This window comes from Neophocaena asiaeorientalis, unplaced genomic scaffold (genome assembly GCF_003031525.2).
Source record: "Neophocaena asiaeorientalis asiaeorientalis breed wild unplaced genomic scaffold, Neophocaena_asiaeorientalis_V1.1 scaffold344, whole genome shotgun sequence".
In the NCBI taxonomy this organism is placed as follows: domain Eukaryota; kingdom Metazoa; phylum Chordata; class Mammalia; order Artiodactyla; family Phocoenidae; genus Neophocaena; species Neophocaena asiaeorientalis.
The window spans coordinates 1,003,807-1,016,041 of NW_020174693.1; the positions used below are offsets into that span (position 1 = coordinate 1,003,807).

The 12,235-nt window shown below is 39.4% G+C and overlaps 1 non-coding gene across 1 annotated transcript; it reads right to left on the reverse strand.

Moving 5' to 3' along the window:
• Positions 1-1,541: 1,541 nt before the first annotated feature.
• LOC112409033 (small nucleolar RNA SNORA18) lies at positions 1,542-1,670 on the reverse strand. Its single transcript, XR_003005080.1, has one exon. It is a non-coding gene; the product is annotated as a small nucleolar RNA SNORA18 (small nucleolar RNA).
• Between the last annotated feature and the right edge of the window lie 10,565 nt (positions 1,671-12,235).

The following is a 12,235-nucleotide window of genomic DNA, read 5'->3' on the forward strand; positions in this document are numbered from 1 at the left end:
TGGGCTTCAGTAGTTGTGGCTCGCGGGCTCTAGAGCACAAACTCAGTAGTTGTGGTGCATGGGCCCAGTTGCTCCGCGGCATGTGGGATCCTCCCGGACCAGGGCACAAAACTGTGTCCCCTGCATTGGCAGGCAGACTCTAAACCACTGTGCCACCGGGGAAGCCCTACCTATTTTCAGTTGGGTAATTTTTTTTAAAAATTAATTTATTTTATTTTTATTTTTGGCTGCATTGGGGCTTCGTTGCTGTGCCTGGGCTTTCTCTAGTTGTGGCAAGCGGGGGCTACTCTTTGTTGTGGTGCGTGGGCTTTTCACTGCAGTGGCTTATCCTGTTGCAGAGCACAGGCTCTAGGTGTGCGGGCTTTAGTAGTTGTGACACGTGGGCTCAGTAGTTGTGGCTCCGGGGCTCTAGAGTACAGGCTCAGTAGGAGTGGAGCACAGGCTTAGTTGCTCTGTGGCATGTGGGATCTTCCCGGACCAGGGCTTGAACCCATGTCCCCTGCATTGGCAGGCGGCTTCTCAACCACTGTGCCACCAGGGAAGCCCCAGTTGGGTAATTTTTAATTAGATGGTCAATTTTTTTTATAGTGTAAAGGGTTTAAAAATATTATTTATAACATTAGGCAAATTATTTAAAGTCAATAAATTTTTAAAAATATTTTAATTTTATTGGAATATAGTTGATTTACAATGTTGTGTTAGTTTCAGGTGTACAGCAAAGTGATTCAGTTATATTGAATACATTTACATATATTCTTTTTTATCATTTATTTATTTATTTAATGATCACGCTGCGTGGCATGTGGGATCTCAGTTACCCAATCAGGGATTGAACCCATGCCCTTCCTTGGCAGTGAAAGCACAGAGTCCTAACCACTGGACTGCCAGGGAATTCCCTTTTAATTCTTTTTTAGATTCTTTTCTCATACAGGTTATCACAGAATATTGAGTAGAGTTCCCTGTGCTATACAGTAGGTCCTTGTTGGTTATCTATCTTGTATATAGTACAAGTAGTTCTTTTTTCTACTACTTGTATATAGTAGTATATGTATGCTCATCCAAGGCTCTTGATTTATCCCTCAACTAAAGTCAATAAATTTTTATTTAAAGAATTTTACATGTGATCGCCTCCACTGTCCATCAAGGTCACCTTAGTTCCTCCAAAGTTTGAGTGAGGGTTTATCTTCAAGACAGCCCTTTTAAAAAGAAGCTATGCTTAATCCACAGTTGTCCTATCTTTTAGCCCATAATTCTTTTAGTTGGACTTCTTTTGTCTCCACTTGAATATGGACACATTGATAACATCAAACATTTCCCCACTAGAATCTTGGGCATCTAATTTCTTCATGTAATTTACTTTAGGACCACTTACAGGCTCAGAGTAGATGGATTTGCCTGGTTTTCAGTTTCAGACACCCTCTAAAACTGAGTTCAAATCATATTCGCTCCAAAGCTATCACACCCAAGAATAATATAGACTGTGGGATATGCCAATACCTAAGGTAAAAAAAATTAACTACTAGGTCTTTCATACTTTTAGCAGATGTTGTAGTTCTTTCCGAAGATCTAACAAATAGTTCTGTGAGTGAAGCAAAACCACACAGTTACTCTGTGAGGCATTTCCAACAATGTGAGTCTACAGGAAAAGCCCCATAGGGATAGACCTCAACTATAGGGTTGTTTTTTACTGATTGATAGGTTCTTTGTATGAATATATATCTATTTAATATATTTGTCTATATTTAAATAATTCAGATAAACTGATATATATGTATACAAAGTAAAATAAAGTATAAAATTGTATTATATCAGTTGCAAATATATTTTGTCATAATTTGCTTGCTTTTCGACTTTATGTCTTCTGCCATACACATAATATATTTTGGGTTTTATGTTTTGTCAAGACAGTTTTCTCTTCCCAAGATTATAGATATATTTTCCCATTTTTCTTTTATCCTTTAAAAAATTTACATCTTAAATACATGTGGAATTTATTTTTAAGTATGGTGTGAGGAAGGCATTTAGTTTTCCTTTTTTTCAAATGGATAACTCCTTGTCCCAACACCATTTATTAAATAATCTGTCAGTACCTGTATGATTTTAAGTGCCTCATTTATCACATTCTAAGATCATTGGCTGTTTTTCACAATAATGTTTTTCACATTATTTCAATTATTGTGACTTCATAATACATTTTGATACTTGGAAAAGTAAGTCCTGTTTCTTGTTCATTTTTCTAAAAAAAAAATGTTGACGTTTTTGGCACATCTCATAGATGAACTTTAAAACTAACTTGCCAACTCTATAAAATATCTTGTTGGAATTTTGACTAAAATTGCATCACAGTTTTTATTTAACTTGGGGAGTATTAATATCTGTATAATGTTGAACCTTTTTATCTAGGAATATCTTTCACAGCCTTCATTAAAATTATATGGTTATCTTCAATAAATTTCATACTTTTAAGTTTTTTCCTAAGTAATTCAAGGTTTCATTGGAATCGAATTTGGCTTTCTTCTCTATTACATTTTCAAATAAGTTTTTGTTGATTATAGAAAGGCTGTAGATTTTTATTTTATTATTATTATATTTTATAAATTTATTTTATTTATTTTTGGCTGCATTGGGTCTTCATTACTGCTCACAGGCTTTCTCTAGTTGGCGCCGAGTGGGGGCTAGTCTTCATTGCGGTGTGCAGGCTTCTCATTGCAGTGGCTTCTCTTGTTGCAGAGCACGAGCTCTAGGCACACGGGCTTCAGTACTTGCGGCCCATGGGCTCAGTAGTTGTGGTACACGGGCTTAGTTGCTCCGCGGCATGTGGGATCTTCCTGGACCAGGGATTGAACCCGTGTACCCTGCATTGGCAGGTGGATTCTCAACCACTGCGCCACCAGGGAAGCCCCTGTAGATTTTTATATGTTAATCTTGTTTTTATGTTTCTGAAAAATTTAATTAGTCCATACAGATATTATGTGATTGCCTTGGATTTTCTAGGTATCTGTCTACTTTGCCAATATTCATACTTATTTCTTTTGTGCTGATCTTTTTGTATTGACCAGTAACTCTAGGACAAAATTATTGACCATAAAAGTAGGCATCGGGCTTCTCTGGTGGCGCAGTGGTTGAGAGCCTGCCTGCCGGTGCATGGGACGCGGGTTCGAGCCCTGGTCTGGGAGGATCCCACATGCCGCGGAGCGGCTGGGCCTGTGAGCCACAATTACTGAGCCTGCGCGTCTAGAGCCTGTGCTCCGCAGAGAACAAGAGAGGCAGCGATAGTGAGAGGCCCGCGCACCGCGATGAAGAGTGGCCCCCGCTTGCCACAACTAGAGAAAGCCCTCACACAAAAACAAAGACCCAACACAGCCATAAATAAATAAAAAATTAAAAAAAAAAAAAAAAAAAAGTAGGCATCATATTATATTGTTCCTGACTTTTATGGAGATGTGGTCTAATATTTTATCTTTCAGAATGATATTTGGAAATTGGCAAAATATTGATAATTGTTGAAGATGAGTGATAGGTACATGGAGCTCATTAATCTATTTTCCCTATATTTGTGTATGTTTGAAAATTTCTATGATAACGAGTTAAATTAAAAAACAGAGTCAAAAAAAAAAACAGAGTCGAATAAAAAAAGAAAAGAACAAGACTTGTTTTAGGTTTTTGGTAGAAACCCCTTTTCAAATTAAGGAATCATCCTGTTTCCCTAACTTATGGTAAATTTTTTATTTGGGATGGTAATAGGATTAAATGTGTCTTCAAAAAAATATTTTTGAAGAAAAAATTGAAACAGGGTCCACACATATCAAAAAACCAAGGAAAAAAGTAAATATGAGAATCTCAATATAAAAAATTGAGAATTCATTCGCCAAATATATATTTAGATTGGCTTCTCTCTTTTCATCAGCTGACAGTTTTCAGTAAGAACAGAAGTGTCTCTGGGACATAGCACATTGCTGAAAACAAAGAAGGGGCTAAATAAATAATGTTTCATCGTTAGAGGGTTTTTTGTTGGGGAGAGATGTAGGGCGTGGAAGCTGTTTTGTACCACCTAGATCCCCCCTCCAGGACTGAAGGACTTATCCCCCTTGCTGTTGGGATCATAGTTGGCTGACACTCTCTAGCTGCCAGTCCTTTCCAGGAATTGCCTGTGGCTGAAGAGAACCACTTTGCTCAAGCTTCTACCCTATTCCCGGGAGCAGCTGCCTCCAATGACTAACCTGTGTGGAGCTGTAACATCCCAGCACCCTTGCCCAACTCACGGCAGGTTGAAAGGGCTCTCCTAGCTCCAAAGCTCCATGCCGGGTGGCTGAGGCTTTAGGGTTGCCAGATAAAATAAATACAGGCTGTCTAGGTAAATCTGAATTTTAGATAAACAACAAATAAATTTTTAGAATCAGTATGTCCCCAGTATTGCATGGAACATATTGCTGCTAAAATTCTTTTTGCTGTTTCTCTGAAATTTGAATTTAACTGGGCACCCTGCATGTTTATTGGCTAAATCTGGCAGCCCTCTGAGACATCACAACCTAACCTCTTGTCCTGTATTTCCGCTTTTTTCCCTCATTCCCCAACCAACTTCCTGCATGCTGACCTCTGTCTCAGAGTCTGCTTCTGAGTAACGAGTCTGCAACAGACTGAAAATTAAAATAAAATGCCTTTCTTTGCCCTGCCCAAATTTTAGAACCAGTTGACAGATTGGCACATGGATTCAAAAGATCCTCTTAGGTTGATTATTGCAGAGCTGAGACTACAGAACACAGCTGAGAGCCTAATGGGTCACTCATATGTCATTCCCAAGTGCATTTACTCAGAGTCTGCCCCACTGAGCCTGTTTTATAGCTGTTCCTATTACCTGTTCATCAGTTAGGTAAGTCATTCCTCCTCTCCTGGGGAGTAAGGAGGAGGGCAAGAAGCCAGGACTGTTAGTCTTGCGACGGTCCCTCTACATGAAAATTTGAAGCCAGGGAAAGAGGTATCCCACTATACAGTGCTTTGTATAAGATAAAAGCAGCCCTGTTTGAGTGGTCAGTGCAAAGGATTATATATGAGCCTGATGCAAAAAACAGGCTGGGGCCTTCTGAAAGTACGGCTTCTGTCTCCTTTGCTTCCTTTGTCTCTTCTCCTCCCCTAAGTGAAGGATTTCCTCAGGACTATGCTTAGCTCTTTTCTCTGTGTGTCTGCTTTGTAGAGCTTTTATGGGCATGACCTTCAAATCAACATTTGCCTTGGCCTCTGTCCCGAGCTCTAGTTCTATATTTCCAGAAGTTTTGTTCTCTATTCCTCATTTTTTTGAAAGTACCCTAAATGCGGTATGTCCCTGCTTCAGTCACACTCTTGCTTTGGTGTGAAGAAATTCTCATTCAAGCTGCCAAGCAGTGAGGAGCATGTTGTGAGGAGGACGCACGTGGGAACCTGGGGAAAGCAAACACCAAGGCTCCAAGAAGAGCAGGGACTGGAGAATGGGACAAGACTCAAATGACCTTTGTTTTCAATTCTCAAAGTATCTATTTCTTGAGTGCCTACTATGTGCCGGGCGAGGAAGGAATCCCCAAATGCCCAGTGAAGGGACCTCAGCTTCATCTGTTGGTAGATTTCTACTCTAATGCTTCACTATTAATGGGACTCACTTTCTGCACGTCTTGCTTCCTTCTGACTTAACTGCTGGGTTAGGTTTTTCCTCTTACAGCTTTTGCTTCTTCATTTTACTTACGCTTTATGGTTCTTTTCAAGTTCATGACCCTTCTTAGTACCCTTTCAGGGTCACCTACATTTAACAGCCTTATTTCCTTGTATGTGTGTTCTCCCCAGATTCCTGAGACAATTAATCTGATCTGCTGTGCTCAGGGTTTTGAACCAGAGCAGCTCATAGGTCCTTGGTCAACCTATAGGTCCTTAAAAATGGCCAGTTCACCATTATGCATTAAATGGCCAGTGATTTTAATTCTTTAAGGCAGTGATATTCAAGCTGTGCTCCAAAGAGCACTCAGAGGCTCTGCAGGAGGTGAGGGGCATGCTGAGTGGATGGGCTTCCTAACTTCCTTTTCTCTCCTTTTACTAAAATAATTCCAATTTTATTCGCTTTATATTTTCAGGTTCTAAGATTATATTTGAAAGACGTGTTCTGCTTGAAGGTTTTCTAAGTGTGTCTGTTCTGGTTTTGATCACATCTTTTCCTCTTCCATCTTTCAAACCATTCGAGAAGTAGATGCAGTATTTAGATGGAGATTTTTTAAAAAACAGCTTTATTATGGGTGAAGTTCAATTGGGGATTGCAGCCTGCGTTTGTGGTAACAACCAGGTATCCCGATGTTGTTTTTCTAAACCTTGACTTTAGGACAGCTCACCCAAGGTAGTAATGCCCTTCCCTGATAGTCCCCAGCTTTTTGCTCTTTATTAATTCTTAGGGTTGTCCATGCCCCGTGTGATGATTTCCCTTGGTAGAGGAGATGGTCAATTTCTCCTCCTCCTTTTTCTTCCCCCATCTTCTGATGCTAGCAATGTAAGTTCTTGTTTTTTTTGTTTTTTCTCCTCCTGATTTCTTGAAACCACACTCCTAATACCAACCACAGCTCCTCTGAGTATACTCCTGTGACAACACGTAGGCGGTGTATCTTTTGCTACCAGAAGGCTCTGAAATGGGACAGAAGAGGAACATGAATTAGATTATCTGCACTCTTGATTGAAAATAAGTCTCCATTCCATTTCTTTCTTGCTTGCTTTTTTTTTTAAAGATTTTTTTATTGCTCCATTTTTTTCTTTTTTTTTAAACATCTTTATTGGAGTATAATTGCTTTACAATGGTGTGTTAGTTTCTGCTGTATAACAAAGTGAATCAGCTATATGCATATGTATATCCCCATATCCCCTCCCTCTTGGGTCTCCCTCTCACCCTCCCTATCCCGCCCCTCCAAGTGGTTGCAAAGCACCGAGCTGACCTCCCTGTGCTATGCAGCTGCTTCCCACTAGCTATTTTACATTTGCTACTGTATATATGTCAATGCTACTCTCTCACTTTGTCCCACCTTCCCCTCCCCCCACCGTGTCCTCAAGTCCATTCTCTAGGTCTGCGTCTTTATTCTTGTCCTGCCACTAGGTTCAACAGAACTATTTTTTTTAGATTCCATATATATGTGTTAGCATACAGTATTTGTTTTTCTCTTTCTGACTTTCTTCACTCTGTATGACAGACTCTAGGTCTATCCACCTCACTACAAATAACTCAATTTCGTTTCCTTTTATGGCTGAGTAATATTCCATTGTATATATGTGCCACTTCTTCTTTATCCATTCATCTGTCGATGGACACTTAGGTTGCTTCCATGTCCTGGCTATCGTAAATAGAGCTGCAAGGAACATTGTGGTACATGACTCTTTTTGAATTATGGTTTTCTCAAGGTATAGTAGTGGGTTTCCAGGGTCATATGGTAGTTCTATTTTTAGTTTTTTAAGGAACCTCCATACTGTTCTCCATAGTGGCTGTATCAATTTACATTCCCACCAACAGTGCAAGAGGGTTCCCTTTTCTTCTGCACACCCTCTCCAGAATTTATTGTTTGTAGAAATCTCCATCTGTTTGTATCTTTAATTTCTTTCATCAGCGTCTTATACTTTTCTGCATACAGGTCTTTAGTCTCCTTAGGCAGGTTTATTCCTAGGTATTTAATTCTTTTTGTTGCAGTGGTAAATGGGAGTGTTTCCTTAATTTCTCTTTCATATTTTTCATTAGTGTATAGGAATGCAAGAGATCTCTGTGCATTAATTTTGTATCCTGCTACTCTACCAAATTCATTGATTAGCTCTAGCAGCCCTCTGGTAGCATCCTTAGGCTTCTCTATGCATAGTATCATGGCATCTGCAGACAGTGACAGCTTTATTTCTTCCTTTCCAATTTGGATTCCTTTTATTTCTTTTTCTTCTCTGATTGCCATGGCTAAAACTTCCAAAACTATGTTGAATAATAGGGGTGAGAGTGTGCAGCCTTGTCCTGTTCCTGATCTCAGAGGAAATGGTTCAGTTTTTCACCATTGACAATGATGTTGGCTGTGGGTTTGTCATATATGGCCTTTATTATGTTGAGGTAGGTTCCCTCTATGCCTACTTTCTAGAGAGTTTTTATCATAAATGGGTGTTGAATTTTGTCAAAAGCTTTTTCTGTATCTATTGAGATTATCATATGGTTTTTTTAAGGCCATGGCTCATGGGCCCAGCCACTCCGCGGCATGTGGGACCTTCCCGGACCGGGGCACAAACCTGTATCCCCTGCATCGTCAGGCAGACTCTCAGCCACTGCGCTACCAGGAAATTCCTGTTGGAAGATTTTTAATCACAGTTTCAATTTCAGTGCTTGTGATTGGTCTGTTTATATTTTCTATTTCTTCCTCATTCAGTCTCAGAAGGTTGTGCTTTTCTAAGAATTTGTCTATTTCTTCCAGGTTGTCCATTCTATTGGCATATGGTTCCTTGTAGTTATCTCTCATGATTCTTTGTATTTCTTCAGTGTCCGTTATTACTTCTCCTTTTTCATTTCTAATTCTGTTGATTTGAGTCTTCTCTCTTTTTTTCTTGATGAGTCTGGCTAATGGTTTACCAATTTTGTGTATCTTCTCAAAGAACCAGCTTTGAGTTTTATTGATCTTTGCTATTGTTTCCTTCGTTTGTTTTTCTTTTATTTCTGATCTGATCTTTATGATTTCTTTCCCTCTGCTAACTTTGGGTTTTCTTTGTTCTTCTTTCTCTAATTGCTTTAGGTGTAAGTTTAGGTTGTTTATTTGAGATTTTTCTTGTTTCTTGAGGTAGGATTGTATTGCTCTAAACTTCCCTCTTAGAACTGCTTTTGCTGCATCCCATAGGTTTTGGGTCATCGTGTTTTCATTGTCATTTGTTTCTAGGTATTTTTTGATTTCCTCTCTGATTCCTTACGGTGATCTCTTGGTTATTGAGTGGTATATTGTTTAGTTTCCATGTATTTGTATCTTTTATAGTTTTTTGTCCTGTAATTGATATCTAGTCTCATAGCGTTGGGGTCGGAAAACATACTTGATATGATTTCAATTTTCTTAAATTTACCAAGGCTTGATTTGTGACCCAAGATATGGTCTATCCTGGAGAATGTTCCATGAGCACTTGAGAAGAAAGTGTATTCTGTTGTTTTTGGATGGAATGTCCTACAAATATAAAGTCCGTGTTGCTTAATGTGTCATTTAAAGCATGTGTTTCCATATTTATTTTCATTTTTTTAAAAATAAAATTTGAAAAAAATAAAATAAAATAAAATTTGTATATTTATTTATTTATTTTTGGCTGTGTCGGGTCTTAGTTGCGGCACGCAGGATATTTCATTGTGGCATGTGGTCTTCTCTCTAGTTGTGGTGCACAGGCTCCAGAGCACGTGGGCTCTGTAGTTGTGGCATGCGGGCTCACTAGTTGTGGTGCGTGAACTTAGTTGCTGCGGGGCATGTGGGATCCTAGTTCCCCCACCAGGGATCGAACCCACACCCCCTGCATCGGCAGGCAGACTCTCAACCACTGCACCACCAGGGAAGCCCACCTAACATACTCTTATTAGATATTTCTACTGTGACTTTTCCTTATAATGAGAGAGGTGAAATCAAGGAGTCCTGGCTTTGCCTAAAGCATTAATTGTTGACATGCATCTTGTCTGCCTTCAACTTCCTAAAATGTGTAATTCTAAGATATTCTCCCATCAGACTAGCATGTGGTTAGGCCTGGATTCAATATATTATTGTCTTGCTTGGCTTGCCCTTACCATCTCTCTCTCTCTCTCTTTGCATCTTAAAGTCCTTACTTTCTAAAATTCCCGGGCCTGTTTCCTCAGGACATAAGTAATACCTGTGTCTGTTGTTTTAAAATTAATTTTTATTGAAGCATAGTTGATTTACAATGTTGTGTTAGTTTTAGGTGTACAGCAAAGTGAATCAGTTATGCATATACATATATCCACTCTTTTTTAGATTCTATTCCCATATAAGTCATTACAGAGTATTGAGTGGAGTTCCTTGTGCTATGTGTCTCTTCTTAAAATAGCTGTTTCATCTTGCCAAACTTACTTAATAAGGTTTTAAGATCTCTGCCCTGACAGCTTCAGTCTTCCCTCTCCAATCTGTCCACATAGTCTGTAATGACCTTGTGTAGCATTCCTTGTTTTCAGGATGGTTCCCCAATTCCTGATTGACTTTTAACAGCTTTAGTGGGGTGCTTCTGAGCAGTTTTCTGACCTGGGCTTCCTTTGAGGGGTGTACTGTTTTGTTATGGCTGCTGTAACAAAAGTACATACTACAAACTGGGTGACTTAAAACAACAGAAATGTATTGTTTCGATTCTGGAGGCCAGAGTCTGTGATCAAGGTGTCAGCAAGGCTGGTTCCTTTTGAGGTCTGTGAAGGAAGGATCCGCTCCAGGTCTCTCTGTTTGGCTTGCAGATGCCCGTCTTCTCCTTGTGTCTCTTCACATCATCTTCTCCCTAAGTGTGTTTGTGTCTTGTGTCCAAATACGATAGTGGTCACATTGAATAAAGTGTCCACCCTACTCCAGTGTGACATCTTAATTTAACAAATTACACCTATAAGGACCCTACCTCCAAATAAGGTCACATTCTGAGGTACTGGCAGTGAGGACTCCAATATATGAATTTTGGTGGGGACATAATTCACTCCAAGCTTCTCTCCCATACTTTGGCCCCTCCTCTGTAAGGTTTCTTTGCACTCCAGATATCCTCTCTTAGTATCATCTTCTCATTTTCTGGTATAATGTTTATAGACAGGTTGGAATATTTGTCCTTTCTTACTTTTTGGTGTTCTAGCCTGGCTTTGAAGATTTCCTATTTTCCTTTTATATTGATTTAGCTTTTTCTCTAGGTCCTTCCCCTTTCTCCTAAAAAGAAAAAAATTGCGGTAAAATGCACAGAAGCTTTACCATCTTAGCCATTTTTTTTTTTTTTTGCGGTACACGGGCCTCTCACTGTTGTGGCCTCTCCCATTGCAGAGCACAGGCTCCGGACGCGCAGACTCAGCGGCCATGGTTCACGGGCCCAGCCGCTCCGCGGCATGTGGGATCTTCGTGGACCGGGGCATGAACCCGTGTACCCCGCATCGGCAGGCGGACTCTCAACCACTGCGTCACCGGGGAAGCCCCCATCTTAACCATTTTTAAGTGTATAGTTCAGTACACACTGAACTATAAGTATAATAACATTGTTGTGTTTAAATTATATTTAACCTTTGATTTACAATTTCATTGAGTTCTTTCTCTTCCTAAAGCCAAGAAGATGACATGTCCTCTATAGAATGCTTACATTCTTCTCTAAATTTATTATGAAAAATTTAAAGAAAAATTGAAAGAAAATACAATAAACTCTCATATACCCACATTCAACAATATTATTTAACTATATTTTCCATGTCTATCCATATTTATATGTGTATTTATATGCATAAGTATACATATATTTAAATATTTTTGTGTTTATGAATGTGTATATGTGTATGAAAAAATATATGGTGTATAATTTTCTGTACCATCTGAAGTCAAATTATGGAAATCAGGACACTTTGGCCCCTAATATTTTAGCATATATCACATAAAAATAAGGATAATCTCTTACATAACTACAATATCATTATCACACCAAAAAAATGAACAAATTTCGTAACATCATCTGATACTCAGTTCATATTCAGATATCCCTCATCTTCTCCAAAATGTCTTTTATTGTTTTTTTGCTTGTTTTTTGAGAACCATCAAGACTCATGCATTGCATTCCAATTCTTTTTTTTATCTATTGAAACACTTTTCACTCTTTTGTATTTGAAGCCAGAATTTCAGTCTCTAAAATATGTTATGTAATTAACAAATTATGGTTGACAAGCCAAATGATTTCAAGAGATTTACGCTCAATTCTTTCTTTCGCCCATGAACTGCTGAAGTTCAAAACAGTTTTGAACTAGAATAGAATAGAATAGGAATAGAACCTGGGTCTGCTGAACTATTGCTGCCTGTTAATATCCAGATGCTTTAATTAAAAGGCCAGTCCTCTTGGGCTTCCCTGGTGGCGCAGTGGTTGAGAGTCTGCCTGCCGACGCAGGGGACACGGGTTCGTGCCCCAGTCCAGGAGGATCCCACATGCCGCGGAGCAGCTGGGCCTGTGAGCCATGGCCGCTGAGCCTGTGCGTCCGGAGCCTGGGCTCTGCAACGGGAGAGGCCACAACAGTGAGACC